A 19,501-nucleotide genomic window follows, 5' to 3' on the forward strand; every position below is an offset into this window, starting at 1 on the left:
GCTAGTTCAATGCCGATGACAACTAATAAAAAAATCATGTATCTAAGTCTATTTACAATTTCTTCAAATCTTTTAAACTCTATCAAATCTTGACAATTTAAAAAAAAACTGCATTGCAACAATTTCACGTTTACAGATTTCAATAATTAGACAAATGCTCATGTTTACGGTTGCATTAGAATGAAAATTACAGTATAATGCAAATTTAGTTTACAGTTTGGATCCACCAAATCTATATTCAATGCAGCAAGTATCAAAGTGCAGTCACCATATTATGTAGGATAATGATGGCTTAAGGTTACACTAAGATTCTTTCCGTTGTCGGACAGAATTTTTCAAGGTAAAAGAAAGTAACATGCATCGAATATTACCAGAAACAGTGTATGGTTCTGCCATAGAGGGATATAAACGCATAAAATAAATAATTGATTGATTGATTGATTGGTTGAAGCAGGTAAAACGTCCAACTACAAATATTTCGTGCATATTCGGGACATCAACATGTAACACTTTACCATGCGTAGGATCTAAAATGTGGCACCAGGATGTATGAGGATGGAGTTTACAGAATAGAGAATAATGACCTTAATAATAATGGATAGAGAGAAAAATGAGCAAAAAATACAAAGAATGGAGATTAATTGGACGCAAATAAATAATCAATAACTGTCGGAAATAAAAAAAATTATGTTTTAAAATACTGACAACAGAATTGAACGACGTACAGAATAAACAAATCATCTTATTACAGAAAAAATAATAGTAAAATCATTTTCCTGAGAATTTTACAGAATAGGCGTTATTTTTAAAGATGGAGAAAAATGCCCCGAAAATAAAAAAAAATACAGAAATTAAGGACCCCCATCCACACCCTCATGTATTGCCATTGGATAGAAAAATTAGTATTACAGGTCACCTACGGACAAATTAAAAAAAGTTGAGAAATTGCATGGGACTTGGGAATTTTCCTACATATGCCTTGATTTGAACTTCTTAATCAGATCAGTCTGACTTGATCTGTGTGTTCATATATCCCGCACAGCCTTGAGAAACGCTCCACCAAGGAAGAATCTTTAAGCTAAACAGAAGATGTAAGTATCGCAATAATTCTACCCAGCTGTCCCCAGCTAATATGAGTTGCTTGGTAGACATTGCCTCTTCTTGTATAACCCAAAGCATAGAGAAAGTTAGCACATATAAAAAGAACAGAGTTCCAATGTCCCCCGCGTTGCACATATTTATTTGCCTAAGGGCAAAAACCGTTAAAAAAATTCTTGTTCTTAAAATCTTTTCATAAATATCTTTGCGAACTGTAGGCTTGAGAGTGCTTACAATGCAAGTTTCCATATAATTAATATTTCCAAGGGGCATAACTCTTTTAAAAATAGTTGATCGGCACTGATTTTCGAACTTGTCCGAGACATTGCTGATATAAACCTTTGATATAATTTGATAAAAATCTGGCAAGAATTGTACAAATGAGAGCGCTTCTATGCAATTTTCCGTATAATTAATATTTCCAAGGGAATAATTCTTTTTAAAAAAAAAGTTGATGGGCACTGATTTTATAAATTTTCCGAGACATTGCTGATATAAATCCTTGATATAAATTTCATAGAAATCTTGCAGGAATTGTACACATGAGAGCCCTTACAAGACTGGACGGATGCATTGACCAACAGACGCACGGAAAAACGGACGCACGCCCAGTATTCCCATGTCCCCGCAACGCGTCGCAACAACAAAAAAATGTAATATCAAAAATAAAGCAAATGAAATGTATGCAAATATTACGAATATCTCATTTCTATCTGAAATTATAGATAAAGTAAACATATAAGCTTACCATCGCTTCTTGCAATTTCGTCCATCTCGACAACATTGTTCCCGGCAGCTCTACGATTTCTAGTGTGGTCATTTTCTTTTAGTTCATTCTCTGATGAAAGAATCACGAATGAAAGCAGAAACAGTAATTTAAGAGCATTCATATTGTATTTCTCAATTTCAGAGATATGCAAATGCTGTTGTAAAATCAATCTGTATTTAATGGTCTCATAAAAAGTGCAATTTTTAGCGCAAATTTAGAGCTGTTTCTTTTTCTTTTTTTATCTCCTTCAAACCGGTTTCAATTTTACCCTTATAAATTTCTAAGCTTAAAATGAAATGGTCTATGATGCTTTTATTTATTTTGAAATAACTCATTCATCCGGTTCTCACGTGTCACGTGACATGTGTATGTCTGTTCAAAAAAGGGGTGCACACATCCTGGTTCTGCACCACAATAACCACAATATTTTTGACCTAGGAAGTTCAGAAACAAATTAAAAGTTGAGTGTAAATTGTCAGGAGCACTTCAGTCTATGTGCCAAATTTACAGAAAAAAACGGACCAAAAAAATAGAGAATAGAGAAAAATAGGGCAAAAATGAATAAACAATAGAGAATAGTGGGGTGCTAAAATATAAAGAACAGATAATAATGTGCAAAAAGATATAACGAATGGAGAAAAATGACCTATAAAATTAAAGAATACTTTAATGAAGGACATCCTATCCAGACTCTCGTTATAATAACACTTTTATTGTCTCTCTGAATATTTCTTTGTATTAAGAAATATAGATTTCACCACTGCAACAAGTGTGTTACTATATTTCTCCACTCGAGACAGTTAAATTTTAATATTTAAAGCGCGAGGCTTGCCGAGTTTTTTAAATAATTAGAATTTAACTATTGAGAGTGGAGAAATACCGTAATAAACGCGTTATAGTGGTGGAATCTGTTTCTCTAATGAATTTTATCCTTCCTTTTAACAGATTTGCAGAAAGTTTTGTTCTTTATATGGGTCATTTTCAGTACACCCATGCTAAAAATGTTATTTCTAATGAAAAATGCAGTTGTAAGTGTTTAAATGAAAGCTTGTATGATTTTTGAGTCAGAACATTAATAATAAACACGATTTAGATCTATTTTGATAAGATTAAAATATATTTAAGTCCGATTTTTGCGTAATTTATGTGCGTACAGTGTCGAGTAACACATTTCAAATGATTTTTTTCCTATTTTCTGATCGCCTTGATATCTGCAAAAGGGACATTTTTAGAACGTAAATAATAACTTTAACGAAAAATCGTAGCTTCTTTATTATTATATTCAACATTTTTTCTACAAACTAAATTCAATCAGCGTACATGAAGTTCATGTCCATCCTGTTACCGCTACTTAAATCAGCCGTTATTTTTTCTCCCTATGACTATTGAACTAGTCAGTGTTGATTTCAAAAGCGCAAAGTAACCTAAACATTTAACACAGCACGTTTCTTGTATCACAGTGTAGAGAAAAGAAATTTCAAGACATTTAGTGAAACAAATAGTGGGTACTTTTTTTGTCATGTCTATGCTGTTACCAATATATTGATTAATTACACCAATATTATACTTGCAAAAAGTGCAATAACGTGGTGGAAACCAAAATCACAACAGGAAAACTTTATCACTTCATCAAAGGGAGTAGTTATTTCACAACAGCATTCAAAAATGAAGAAATATGTCTATTCTGTTATGTCTATCCTGTTACTATGGTTGCTATGGTCACAGTAACAGGATAGACAATAGTAGACAGTAACGTCTTTAAAAAGTTTTTAATAACACATAGTTGCACACATAATGGAATGTTTCGTTGTTTGAACTCATCTAAAGGTTATAACGTCTTAATCTTCGCAATTTAGCATTTGTATGTGCGATACTGCTATCGGTAACAGGATAGACAAAAAGGTAACAGGATAGAACTTAGTATAGTGATATATATATCATTAACGTACGTTCCTGTTACCAATAAAATAAAGACAAAAGTAAACCAACGTGCGAGGGATTTACTTGATGTTGGGTTTATTTGAAAGAGAAAACAAATGCTGAATATTATGAATTGCTATCTTAGACTTGCATTACTGGTGGTCATTTTTATAACCTTTGAAAACCAACTTTTAGAGGCATTTTTTAGTACAACATGGAAAATTGGAAATAATCTATTATTTCACAGAATGAATATATATAGAAGTTTTTACTCTTGAAAACCATTTTATTGGCTACGAAAAACAAGTTTAAAATTTTATCGAAACCTTTTCTAAATAACCCGAAATTTCTTTTGAACATGGTAACAGGAGAGACAAAATATTGCACCACCTATCAAAAAATGTTTCAATATATTCTTGTATGACATTATCAAGATTGCATCTTTTTATATGTTGTTCTATAAGTACTGTTTGTTTTGATTTGCTTATGACGAGGGTTGTTTGAATTTAAAAGTAACTTTAAATCAATTTTGCAATTTAAAAATTCGACATTTTTTTTTAAATGACCCATATGTGACGTCATCAGGCATGGTCGCCTTTTTTCATGACGTCACAATAGGAAAATTCAGAAGAAACCAAGAAAATTTGACGTCATAATTAAATTTCGACCAATCATTTGCCGAGAACAGATATTTTACTAGTGAGGAGAAATATTTTTCTCACACCGATCAAGAAATGTGAAAATAGCACAAAAATTAGAGAAATAGTATTTCTCTGTCTGTGTGGCTATTTACAGCATGACCTATGATACAATAAGCGAATAGATGGATAGTTGTCTCATTGGCAATCATACCACATCTCCTTATTTTTATATCAGTAAGGATCCGTCTGAACTCCGTTTAATTTATAAATCTAATAACACGTATTGTTACCTTGACGAGGTTTATGGTTTAAATAATCAAGAATTCTCTAATTATACTGAATTAACTAAATTTAACTAAATTTTGGAGGGTTGAGCGCTCACAAACATTTTTTAACCCTGCCACATTCTGTATGTTTCTGTCCTAAGTCGGGAGCCTGTAATGTAGTGGTTGTCCTTGGTTGTTGTATGTTATAATAAAATTGAGAATGGAAATGGGGAATATGTCAAAGAGACAACAACCCGACCAAAGAGCAGACAACAGCCGAAGGCCACCAATGGGTCTTCAACGCAGCGAGAAAATCCCGCACCCGGAGGTGGTCTTTTGCTGGCCCCTAAATAAAATTGTGTACTAGTTCAGTGAAAATGGACGTCACACTAAACTCCAAAAGATATAAATGAACTAAAATTAAAAAACATACAAGACTAACAAAGGCCAGAGGCTCCTGACATGGGACAGGCGCAAAAATGCGGCGGGGTTAAACATGTTTTGTGAGATCTCAATCCTCCCCTATACCTCTATAATATATCTTTTCGATTATTGGTTTGTCATAATTCAGGCCGTCGTTTATTGTTTTGTTTTGTTTTTCTTTTAAATGTTTTACTTTTTGTCATGTCGGGTCTTTTTCATAGCTGACTATATACGGTGCTGGTTTTGCTCATTGTTGAAGGTCGTACGTTGACCTATAATTGCTTTAATTCAAGTCAGTTGGATAGTTGTCTCATGAGCAATCATACCCCATCTCTTTATTTTATATCATAAATGAAATTTCAGTGTCAGCGATCATAATTTGCCGATTCCATCTAACATGTTATGAATAATGCCGATGTTTCTTGTTTGTTTGGAATGCACTGTGTCAAGTTATCGTTATTGTTTTCATATGAACAAGACCTTGCATTTCTATGAGAAAATATAGCATTAATAAATTTTTCATAATTAAAAAAAACATTGCTATTCTATTAGAAAGATATCGCACTCATATAAGAAAAATATAGCTTTATCAATCTTGTACACGTGATCATTGCTTAAAATGCAATGTAACACATTAAAAGTGCACCACGTTGTCTTTGTTACATGATTGTCATTGTAATTGTACACTTCAAAATTATAGATCGTGCAAATAGGTTTTATTTAATCCATATATGCCTATTTTACTGGTATAAATACAACATACTTGGAATTGGATGTACACAATGCATGGAAAGTTATAAAGCGGGAGGTTTGGCATGCCACAAAACCAGGTTCAACCCACCATTTTTTTTCTTGAAATGTCCTGTACCAAGTCAGGAAAATGGCCATTGTTATATTATAGTTCGTTTCTGTGTATGTTACATTTTAATGTTGTGTTTTTGTTGTGTCGTTGTTCTCCTCTTATATTTGATGCGTTTCCCTCAGTTTTAGTTTGTAACCCGGATTTGTATTTATCTCTATCGATTTATGAGTTTTCGAACAGCGATATACTACTGTTGCCTTTCTTTATACAGATGTTTGTCCTGTTAAATACGTCCCTGTTCTAAAACAGGAAAAAATAGTTAACTTATTTACCGACAAATCTTCTTTTGTTCTTACTAATTTAAACATTCGTCTGCGATTTTCTCATAATGCATCTCGTTTACAAAAGAAATATCGCGACTCCACATAAACTGTTTCCGTACACTGCACTTATTCGATCGATATAGAATATTAAGTTTAATATTTACACTAAACGCTATCACGTGTACAATTCTAGCCAGATTGTTATCAAAGGTTGGCATTAGCAATGTCTTGGACAAATACAAAAGTCAGTGCCGATAAACTATTTTTAACAGAGTTATGCTCCTTGGAAATACTAGCTATATAGAAAATTGCATTGCAAGTGCTCTTAAGCCTTAATTTTTTATGGATTGTTATGAAATTGATATCGAAGGTTTATATTAGCAATGTCTTGGACAAGTTCGAAAAACATTGCTGATCAATTATTTTTTCATGAATTATGTCACTTAGATATGTAAGTTATTTTTGAAATTGCTGACTTATAAAACATAATCGGACATACCACATCTCCTTGGTTTTAAATATTATAACTTGAAAATGGCAAACAGCATTGTCTGGCTAGCTATTATATTACATGCGAGCTAAACATATAAACTTCAAAGTATAGTTATTAAATACTATATACAAGTATATAGGAGATGGTAACTGTCTACTCATGCAGACCAAACTGATAGATCTCGTTCTGAAATGAACAAAATGTATCTTTGATTACCTTCCTTAAATCATTTTTTATTAAGAATGATGAGTTTTCTCGGACATTTGAGCCTTAGTATTGAATAGTGGGTGCCAACGAGAGTAACAAAAACTAGGGCAATGATCCGAAAACGAAGTTATTAAATATTGCATGTCCGTAGTGTGGACAGTGTGCTTCCATTTGTTTTTTTTTCATTACAACTTCCTAATTTATTTCATTGTTTTGTATGGATAAAACGTAACACAGGGAACTAAAAATAAACTTGGAAAATTAATGTAAGATGATGATTTGGTCCATTTGAAGTTGTTTTGTTTTAAACAGACAGCATTTACGACTAATTTGACTATCAGTATACATGTAGTTTGTAACTCGAAATTTGGTGACTTATGTTGAACGTATCTATCCCATCGAACTTGAGTTAAAGGATACAACAGATACAGTTAAGTCTGCCTCATATCTTGACTTACATCTAGAAATTGACAATAAGGATCAGTTGAAAACAAAACTGTATGACAAAAGAGATGATTTCAGCTTCCCAATTGTGAACTTTCCATTTTTATGTAGCAATATTTCAGTAGCAAATGCATACGGAGCATATATCTCCCAGTTGATACGATACTCCAGGGCTTGTATTTCCTATCATGGTTTCCTTGATAGAGGGTTGCTGCTCACAAGGAAGCTATTAAACCAAGAGTTCCAAGTGGTGAAGTTGAAATCATCCCTTCGTAAATTTTACGGACGCCATCACGAGTTGGTTGACCGTTACGGAATATCCGTTTCACAGATGATAGCGGATATGTTCCTAATGACGTAACTACAATCCCGTACCCTTTTCCCGAATGTGACCTACCGAATTAGAATTATTACCGGATTTGTACTAACATGAGCAACACGACGGGTGCCACATGTGGAGCAGGATCTGCTTACCCTGCAGGAGCACCTGAGATCACCACCAGTTTTTGGTGGGGTTCGTGTAGCTCAGTCTTTAGTTTTCTATGTTGTGTTTTGTGTACTATTGTTTGTCTGTTTGTCTTTTTCTTTTTTAGTCATGGCGTTGTCAGTTTATTTTCGACTTATGAGTTTGAATGTACCTTTGGTATCTTTCGTCTCTCTTTTACAAATTTTTGCCAAATCCACATTTGTCTTTTATCATTTTACGACAAGTTTTAGCGTTGAATAAGCGTTGCATTCATGATTTTCACTCATACAAATGTACGTTTACTTGTTACTGAGTAGCCTAAAAGTAGAAATTGAACTGTACGAGCGTAAGAACCCAGACAGAAATGCGAGGCTCTTTTCTCCTGTTTCGAAGAGAGTACAAATAAATTTTTACACACAGTAATTTGAATATCAACGTTTGCTCACAACAGAATCAGGATACCATGAGACTATTGCTTCATGTTATCTGTATAGTAGAAAGGTCGATTACAGGGTAATCTAGAGGCTCTAAAGAGCCTATGTCGGTCAGCTAGTTCTTTCTGCACTTTTAACAATGGACACTCTCCAACATTGAAGACTAGAATAGAATAGTTATTTCATGACATAAAACTTTTTTTACCATTTTTTCTCTATCTTCTTTAGTTTGTGCCCAAATATCACAGTTGAGGGTAAAAAAAATCGTCACTTAAGGGCAATCACTCCTATAAAGAAAAAGTCTACTATTTTTTCCGTAAAATTTGACAAAATTTTAGATCTTGTCTTGCGTATCATTTTTGTTCTTTAAAGTTTCTATGTATCCTTTTTAGTTTTCAATATGATAGGCAAACACGCAAAACATTAAAGCCGAGCAAGAACTCGAATAAGGAGTCGACTACCGATTTCGAACATGTTGACTAATTTGCAAATCTTAATTGTCTTGCTGATCATTTTTGCTATTAAAAATGACTATCTATCTGTTATCATAGAAAAGATTTATCGCCCCTGATTGGCAGAAGTTATATAAAATATAAAACCGTAGATCTACAAACAGAAAAACAGACTTTGGAAGTTAAATTAAAACACTAACAAAGCAATATTATGTTAATTAAAGCTCAACATGAAGATCAAATGAAATATATCATAATCAAATACTGGAGGAGACTAGAGCAGAAATGAAAAAGGTACTAACTACTTCAAACTCTGAGATCGACTTTCTATCTGTAAGCCTACAAACCAAAAATGAAGAAATTGACAAACTTAATGATACTCTAAAACGTCATACTTAACACTTGGAGAAATTACAAGAAGAAAATATATCTCTCCGATCTCAAGTGATTTCTCGATTTGAAGATTTTCATCTTGTCAAGGCAGATTCGAAATATACTGAAAAATCTAAACTTGACATTGACAACAAACCAACAGTTCTTTTAATTGGCACATACAATACCAAGCGTATCAATGCAGAGAAGCTATCACCATCATTCACTACCAATAAGTTTTCAGCTTTCAATTTAGAAGAAACTAAACAAGCTATTTTGGAGATATCTGATATAATTCCAAATCTGGTATTGTTTCATTCCCTCACTAATGATTTGAAAATAAAATCACCACAGCATTGTGTAGAAGAAATACAAGATATTGTCAAGTCTGCACTTCAAAAATGGCAAAGTATTGGTTGCATCATCTCTCTTACTACTCCTCGACTCGACAGTGTAATTTTCAACACAAATGGACAAATCATAATTGCCTTGTTGAAACAAATATATGATGACAATAAAGATGTTTTACTTGTTGATCATTGCAATATGTTGCGAAATGGAAACCCAATTGCAGAGCTACTAAGTGAAGATAAATTTCATCTTTCTGACTCTGGCGTGTCTCAGCTATCGGCAAACTGGAAGCGTCGAATACACACTGCCTTAAACATTCCCATGCCAAATTCAAGAGGTAGATCCAAATCACGCATCACAAGAGGACGTGGACGTGGCATAGGTCACCATGAATAACTTGCTTTTTAATATTATACATATTACCATATCATTATGTTGACTTCCTTTAACATGTTTAAAGTCATTTACATATAATTTATATATACATGTACAACTTTGTAACTTTCTTTTTTTGGGGGGCTGATAAATTCATATTCACATTTGAATAGATTTTTCAAATGAAACAGCCACTCTGTGAAGAAGTCACACTAATACATTGTCATATATATGTAACCTCTGTTAGTTATAAAAGTTTGCTTTGTTATTATTTTTTTTATTTTTAGTATTCACATTTGAATCATAGTTTTGATCTTGAATTAACCCAGGATATCAGGTTATTCAACTCAAATCAATTTAATAATTATTCAGTTAAAAGAGGATACATAGAAAAGAAATTATTCGTCATTATATCATTGACTATTTGTATTTAGAATACCATTGTTAAAATCATCCTCTGAATAAATCTACTTATTTCAAATATTTATATTTCTGAATATTTTCCTTTTTGTCTCTTCCTTTTATTTAGAGACAAATCTTGTTATTTATTTATAGATAGAAAATCTATTCTATTATTTATACCAGATTTAATAGACGTATTTACACTTGTATGCAAATTTGTCCGCCATTACTTTGAATCACACAAGTTCCCGTAAAATTTGACATCACAATTTAAAACATTTGACGTCATAATTAAAAAGGGATTGTTGTTTGACGTCAGAAGGTTATTCGGAGACAGATCTAAGGTCATTCGGAGACAAAATTCAGCTAAATACCAAAAGTGTAAATACGTTTAATTGTATCAACCAAAATGCCAAAATCAAACCAATCATCTGTAAAATTTGGTTATTGGAATATAGGTGGCTTATTTTCAAAGGGCATGAATAAAGCAGAGGATCCCCTTTTTCTGAAACATATAGAGAATTACGACATTGTTTTTTTAGTCGAAACTCATGTGGGATATAATTCCCAAATACACAATATTGGTAAATTTCATTATCATCCAATATGTAGAGAAATATCAAATAATAACCATCATTTTGGGGTATAGCAATTCTACAGAAAAGTCACTTTAAACCTCATATCAAAATATTGGTTAACAGTAATCTAGATTATCAATTATGGATTTAATTAGAAAAATCCTTTTTTGGATTTAAAAGTGACCTATTTATTTGTGTACTGTACAACCCCCCTGTTACGTCTAAATATACCCAAGAACTCTCTTCTGATGTTTTTGAATGCATAGAAAAAGATATCTTTCAGTATAAGAAAATGGGTGAAATTTTGTTATGTGGAGATTTTAATGCCAGAATAAGCTCTGAAAATGACTTTATAGTAAACGATGATTCAAAATTTACGCCATTTTTTGATACATACCCTACTGACAAAAACATTATGACAAGAAAAAGTCGAGACCAAAAAATTGATCAAAGAGGCAAAGAAGTTTTGGATTTTTGCATTAGTAAACAAATAAGAATTTTAAATGGCAGAGTTATTGGTGATACATTTGGTAATTTTACTTGCTATACCCCCAATGGTGCAAGTGTGGTTGATTATGTTGCTGTGTCAGAAGAAATTCTTGAAAATGTACTGTATTTTAAAGTATCCAGATTTATTCCCACAGTATCTGATTGTCATTGTAAACTTGAGTGGGAATTATCTGCAAAATATTGTGTTCCTGGAGAAAATGATATTCCAATCCAGTTGAAAAATATGACACCTAATTATATCTGGACTGACTGTTCAGCAATAAAATTTCCACAAACACTTTCTTCGGATACACTACAAAACTACATACTAGAATTCAACAACAGCACAATTCAATATACTCAGACATCAGTAGATGAAGCATCATCAAAACTTTCATACATCTTTTTATCAGCAGCAAATCTATCACTTAAACGACCTTTAAACAAACACACAAACAAACAAAAAAACCAAAAAGTGGTTTGACGCAAATTTACAACAAGCTCGAACTAACTTGCTTAACTATGGAAAAAATTATTCAAGATTTCCATATGATTTATCAAAAATCACTTTTATAAACTGAATCGTGAATACTTCAAACTAAGGAAATATAAATACAAACAATACAAACAATCATTGATTAGTTAGCTGGACTCCTTGCACGAAGAGAATCCAAAACTGTATTGGAACTTAATTAATGAACTACAGGAAAAAAACGAAACACAAAAAAAATGTGGAGTACAGCCATCAACTTTGATATCACATTTCCAAAAGTTGTCACAACTGAAAGGTGAATTTCAAAGTTGATATACAGAGCTATGTGAAAAACTGAAACAGTTAGAAAACTCAAAATGTTTCAACGAGTTGGACTCCGTTATCACTGAGTCTGAAATATCCAAAGCCATTTCACACTTAAAATGCAATAAATCATCAGGCTTGGATAACATTAGTAATAATATGATAAAGAATGGACAGACTTTCCTTTTAAAAAGTTTTGAACAGATGTTTAATACTTGTCTGTCTTCAGGTATATACCCAACATCTTGGGCTGAAGGTTATATTACACCAATTTTTAAGAGCAACGATACAAGTGACCCTAACAATTATAGAGGAATAACAATAACAAGTGCAATTGGAAAGCTTTTTAATAGAATATTAAGTCTAAGACTGGACAAATTTCTTTAGGAACATAATATTTTACATGATAGTCAAATTGGATTCACAAGGAAAGCCAGAACTGCAGATCATATGTTTATCTTAAACTGTCTTATTAACAAATGCTGTAATTCAAAAGAAGGTAGACTGTTTGCCTGTTTTGTTGATTTTCAGAAGGCTTTTGATACTGTTATACATACAGGGATCAAGATTAAACTACTAGATATTGAGGTTGGGTCTTATTTCTATAACATTATTAAGAGTATGTACGAAATTAGCAAATCATGTGTCAAAATTCAAAATCAAGTAAGTGATTTTTTTCCATTAGATATCGGAGACAACCTCAGTCCTGATTTATTCAAGATATTCATAAATGATTTGCCCAGATATTTGTCAGATATTAGAGACCCAGTTAATGTCAATGACATAGATCTACATTGTTTAATGTATGCTTATGATATTGTTATATTATCTGCATCAGCGGAAGGTCTAGAGAAAAGCTGAGAATGCTTGATAAATTTTGCAAAGATTTATGTCTCAATGTGAATACTAACAAGACAAAGGTTCTGATTTTCAACAAAGCAGGCAGACATGTAAAACAGATATTCACATTTCAGAATATAAACCTGGAAAGTGTTTCAAAACACAAATACCTAGGTTTATATTTAAGCTCATCTGGTTCATTCAGTTATGCTCAAAATGAACTATACAAAAAATGAAAGCTTATTTCAAATTAAGGAAAGATCTTTTATCACTTAATCCTAATGTAAAAACAAGTATTCATGTTTTTGACCACACTGTAAAACCTATTTTATTATATGGTAGCGAAATATGGGGGTTGTTTAATTCTCTTTCCTCTAAATGTAAGAAGGAAGATATATCTTTTGAAAAATTATATTCAGGTTTACCCTGTGAGAAACTTCATATAAAATTTTGTAAATTTATACTTGGGGTACACAAGAAAACAACAAATGCTGCAGTGTTATCTGAACTTGGAAGATTTCCAATATATTTTAATATTATAAAAGGAATGTTATTGTACTGGTATAAATTAGAGAATTTAGGTGATAATTTACCTCTATTAAAAGAGGCATATACACAATCAAAGACACTACATCAGATGAAATAACATCATGGTATGGTTCAATAAATGTTATTTTTAAAAAACTTGGTATTGACTATACAAATGCCATAAATGCTCCATTTTGTGAATCCTTATACAAATTTAAGAAATATATACAAACCAAGCTATCAATATTGTTTATTAGCTGTTGGAAAAAAAACAAATAGATAAATTTTCAGACATTAAACTGAAAACCTACCTTTTATATAAAACAAATTTTGGTTTTGAAAAATATCTAACATTGATCAAGAATTTTGAACTTAGAAGAAGTTTTACTAAATTACGTGTATCTTTTCTAGATTACAAATAGAACTAAGTAGATATCAGGGTATTCTCCGAATTAACAGAATATGTAATAAATGTTCTTCCAATACTGTCGAAGATGAGGCTCATTTTCTATTTGATTGCAACAAATTTGAGGATGACAGAAATTGTATGTTAGCTAGTATTGCAAAATATAATTCTTATTTTAATCATATGAGCAGTCAAAACAAAATTATCTGGTTTTTTAGTGTAGAAAATGTTGATTTACTTAAAATAATATGTAATTTTATATACAAACATCTTCCTTAGTGAAGATTAGTTAAAGGAAATCTATGTGTGTATATACATTTGATTGGACATAGAAAATAATATTCATCTGAATATCACAAACATACTAGCCGATTAAGGAAAAAAGAATTAATTGTTTAGATATTATTTATTCAAATGTTCTCTTATATCCTTGAGGCATTGTCCCCTGGTATCAACTTCATTCAAGTTACCTATGATGCTTCCTTGTTTGCTTTTGATATAGGTAGGAAAGAGACATTTACACACATTTTACATGCCTATGGTCCATAAGGTATCTGCCCCTGGTGCCAGCTGCCTTTAGGAAACAATAATACTTTCCTATTTGCTGCTGACACAGGATGAGTCATAGACATGCTTAACTTCTACTTTCTTTTTTGGCTAGTTATTATATGTTTAATTGATCCAAATTATTGTATACTATACATATATGGATATCTATTTTTCTTTTTCTTTTTTCTTTTTGGGCTGTTTGTTTGTTATCTATATCAACCACACTTGCATTAAAATGCATTAGTATTTAAAAAAATATTATAGATTCTTTATCTACATATTCTTTAAGAACTTAAATAGTTCTCATTAATCTTTTTTTTATCTCATTGTTTGTATTGTATTATGAAAATTATTGATGTTGTAATGTTTATGCCCTTTGGGGCCCATAATTTGGAGAAAAAAAATATATCTTCTTAAAAAATGAAATAAAAAAAATATCATAGTTTTCAAGATGATAGGCAAAAACACTGAAAAATTGGTAAATATCGCCATTAAAGGACAAGAACTTTAATAATAAGTCGACTGATGATTTCAGTTCTGCTTATTTATTTGAAGATATTGTCTAGCTAATAATTCTTGCTATCTAAAGTGACTGTGTCTACTAGTATCTATCTATTATAGTTTCAATATAATAGGCAAAATCATTAGAAATTCTTAAAAATCGTTAGTTAAGAGCAATACCCCAATAACGAGTCGACTGAAGAATACTTATTTGTAGATCTTGTCTTGCTGATCATTTTTGCTATTTAAAGTTTCTATCTATCTATTGTAGTTTTAAGGTACTAGTAATAGGCAAACACGCAAAAAATGGTTAAAATGTATATTAAAAGACAAAAACTTTAATAAGAAGTCGTCTGACGATTTTGCCAATGTTGACTTTTTGTAGATCTTGTCATGCTGATAATTTTTGCCATTAAAGTTTCTCTCTATCTATTATATTTTCAAGATAATAGGCACTTTTTCAAATGGTAAAGTTCGTCCTATAAAAAGTCGTCTTACAGATTTGAAATAAATAGACAATAGGTAGAGTTCAACATTCCGAACATTTCTGTCGCTGTCAGATTTTTTCTATTTATGACGGTTTTCAAAATAATATTCAAAACTTGCATTTTACACATATGTTCTATTTTTAGCTCTGTCGGCCATCTTGGTTAGCAAGCGGGCTCATTGGACAGATTTTTAAAATTAGATACCCCAATGATGAATGTGGCCAAGTTTGGTTAAATTTGGCCCACCAGTTTCAGAGAAGATTTTTGTAAAAGTTAACGGGCGACGACGACAAACGCTTAGTGACCAGAAGAGCTCACTTGGCCCTATGGGCCAGGTGAGCTAAAAATCTTACATTTTTAACTTGGTATACCCTATATACAATTTTAAGTGCTAGAATAAACAAGGAATATTTGACAACTTTGAGTTTAAAAGTGGTAAAGATTTAATGCTGATGTCGCGCAACTGCAAATTCGGGATGCCTTGTCATGATGTCGCGCAACTGCAAATTCGGGATGCCTTGTCATTTAACATTGGCAATCCCTGTGGTTGTGTGTACAATATTTTTTCTTCTCAAAATATCATTGACATCGTGTCTAGTGTCATCTGCATCTGTGATTCTTTTCCCTAAGTTTTGTGTTTTAGTATAAATAAATAACACCCTCCTAAAAGCAAGAACAAAATGTAATCAGTATAAATAGAAGTGTCTCACTGTTTTTTTATAAATAGAATTATAGTTACTAGTAATTGAAATCGCTGTTTTCAAGTTCGATATTAATCAACTTTTACCCACATATTATATATTACTTTCTGTGGCCCTTACTGTCATTCTACGCAAAGTATTTTGTCGGACCTTTGAAATACTTGTGTTATTTTTATAATGATGTGTTTTGTAAATTTAGGATTTTTAAGGGAAAAAGAAACATGAGAAAATTACGTACAAAATACAGGTTTACAAGTCTTCACATATTGTGTCTGAAAGGTTCTTTAAAAAAAAAAACTTGGAGTGTCTGGTTTTTCAAGATTTTCTTAAAGGGTTTTTTCCGTGCCGATGAGCTCTTGTAGAAACTCATCCTGATGGATGATCGCTCTGATGTGTAAATGCACGGCATGTGCAGTCATATCCATAAGCACGTGTTGAGAAAATATATCCCTTATAAAAGGCTGCATGATTGCCAACTTTTTATAAAGACGCTAGGACAAGTATGTAGACAAAAAAGGAACCCTCCAAAATCGGGGGTGATGTCAGGTGCTTCGGAAGGGTAAGCATATCCTGTTCCACCCGTTGTGATGATCATAGTAAGTAGAATTCGGTTTTAAGTCTCATTATAGGGGATGTCAAATTGAAGAAAAGAGGACAAGAGAATGGCTATGACAATTGGTACATATCCATGGTCATCTGTGACACAGAGGAATATGAGAATGGCTATGACAATTGGTACATATCCATGGTCATTTGTGACACAGAGGACAAGGGAATGGCTATGACAATTGGTACATATCCATGGTCATTTGTGACACAGAGGACAAGGGAATGGCTATGACAATTGGTACATATCCATGGTCATTTGTGACACAGAGGACAAGAGAATGGCTATGACAATTGGTACATATCCATGGTCATTTGTGACACAGAGGACAAGAGAATGGCTATGACAATTGGTACATATCCATGGTCATTTGTGACACAGAGGACAAGAGAATGGCTATGACAATTGGTACATATCCATGGTCATTTGTGACACAGAGGACAAGAGAATGGCTATGACAATTGGTACATATCCATGGTCATTTGTGACACAGAGGAAAAGAGAATGGCTATGACAATTGGTACATCTCCATGGTCATCTGTGACACAGATATTCAATAACGGTCAACCAACTCATGATGGCACCATTTAAACTTCAACTGGGATGTCCTAAAAATGCATGGAATACCATAAATTGAGAAACACTTTACAATGCATGGACTCGTTATAATGTATCAACATTTCGTGTGTATCGTAGAATAGATGTCATCTAAATAACCACCGAGATGACCTAAGAATTCCGTAGGTCATATGACCTGATGTAAACATAAATATGAATACACAAGCAAGCACGTGTAATCGTATAATGACGGTTTTGCTAGGTCTGTTTGCTTTCACATCATTGATTAAAAAATATGTAAATCATCGTTTTACCTGTATTTGAATGACTTTTTGGTAGGCAGAATCAGATCTTCCCGGTGGTGGCTGACTTGTTTCACTTTTAAAAGTATACATATTTATTTAGGGGCCAGCTGAAGGACGCCTCCGGGTTCGGGAGTTTCTCGCTGCATTGAAGACCCATTGGTGGCCTTCGGCTGTTGTCTGCTCTATGGTCGGGTTGTTGTCTCTTTGACACATTCCCCATTTCGATTCTCAATTTTATTCTTTTCTTTTTTATAACTAAACTAGCTGTCAGTAACTGCGAGTACTCTCAGATCTGTACTTAGTGTCTTTTTTGTTGTGGGGATGTATAAATACCCTGTCACGTCCAGTCTGTGTTTTTGTTAGATGTTTTTTCTGCATTGTATCGATCTGATGAGTTAAGCCCCTTTCAACTGATTTTTATAATTTGTTCATATGTTGTACTGTTACACGACTGTCCCAGGTTAGGGGAAGTGTTTGGCGCCAACAAACTAGTTTAACCCCGCCACATTCTGTTAGTGCCTGTCCCAAGTCATGAGCCTGTGGTTCAGTGGTTGTCGTTTGTTGCTGTATATCACATTTGTTTTTCTTTCATTATTTTGTATATAAATCAGGCCGTTAGGTTTCTCGTTTGAATTGTTTTACATTTGTCATTTCGGGGCCTTTTTATAGCTGACTATGCGGTATGGGTTTTGCTCATTGTTGAAAGCCGTACTGAACCTATAGATGTAAACTTCTATGTCATTTGGTCTCTGGTGGAGAGTTGTCTCATTGGCAATCATACCACATCTTCTTATTTTTTATATTAGCCCATGCGTAGCCCATCCCAGTTAAGGTTCGCATGGATACGGATTTGAATGAGTTGAATTATTTACTTGCAATTCCAGTAATACATCATCAATGTTTTGAGCTTTTTGTGACAAAATTGAACCAAACTGACTGCTAATACCGAAATATTATTTCACAATTATTCCTCTATTATAAATGTTTGAAATAGAAAAAAATCATATGTCCCTTTAAGCTACCAATAATCAATCAATCAATCAAACGGGCAGACTTCAACTTTAACACTAGGAATCCTTGGTTCAAATGCGTCCCTATAAGCAGCAAGAAAATCATGATACGAAACGCAAGCTATCGAATATTGTATCAAGTTGGAGATACTCGAAATGCAGGTGCTTCTGGAATGTTGCTACACAGAAATGGAAAAGCTGAAATCATCTCTTTTGTCGTAAAGTTTTGTTCTCAACCGAACCTTATTGGCATTTTCTAGATATAAGTAAAGATATGAAACAGACTTAACTGCATCTGTAGTATCCTATATTTTTTAAAAGTTCAATGGGATAGATGCATTCAACATAGCCACCAAACTTTGGGATCATTTAGCAAGGGACATCATCTATATAGAGGAACGTAAAGTTAAAAAATCATGCCAATTTCTTTTTATTTTTCCTGAGAGAGGCTCTAGTATAAAGTCGGCTCCATATGAACTATAGTAAGCTATAAAAGGTATGACAAAATCTGAATCAATTAAAAACAAGTGGCCTGATTTATTTTGCAACAATGAAAGAAAAACAAATATGGCAAACAACGTTTTCTTTCTATTTACAAACCTGTAATAACGCCTTTTCCTGTATAATCCTAACAAAATGTGTTAATTGTCACAACCTGTAGCTTAAAAACAAGCTGTGTTTCCTACAATTTGTATCATATGTTTGGATGGACATGATACGATACTAAAAATACGTTTTTGTTAATTGAAGGTGAATTACGAGGTTAACCTGATAAAAGCCACCAATGCCCCTTAAATGGTTTAATATCAGGGTAGGATTCTGTTTTTCCATCTTAAATCATGTTAACCCGTTTTTTTTTCGTTTTTTTTTTTTTTTTTTTTTTTTTTTTTTTTTTATTGATGTTGAA

The sequence above is a fragment of the Mytilus californianus genome, unplaced genomic scaffold, assembly GCF_021869535.1.
Source record: "Mytilus californianus isolate M0D057914Y unplaced genomic scaffold, xbMytCali1.0.p SCAF_8, whole genome shotgun sequence".
NCBI classification, from domain to species: domain Eukaryota; kingdom Metazoa; phylum Mollusca; class Bivalvia; order Mytilida; family Mytilidae; genus Mytilus; species Mytilus californianus.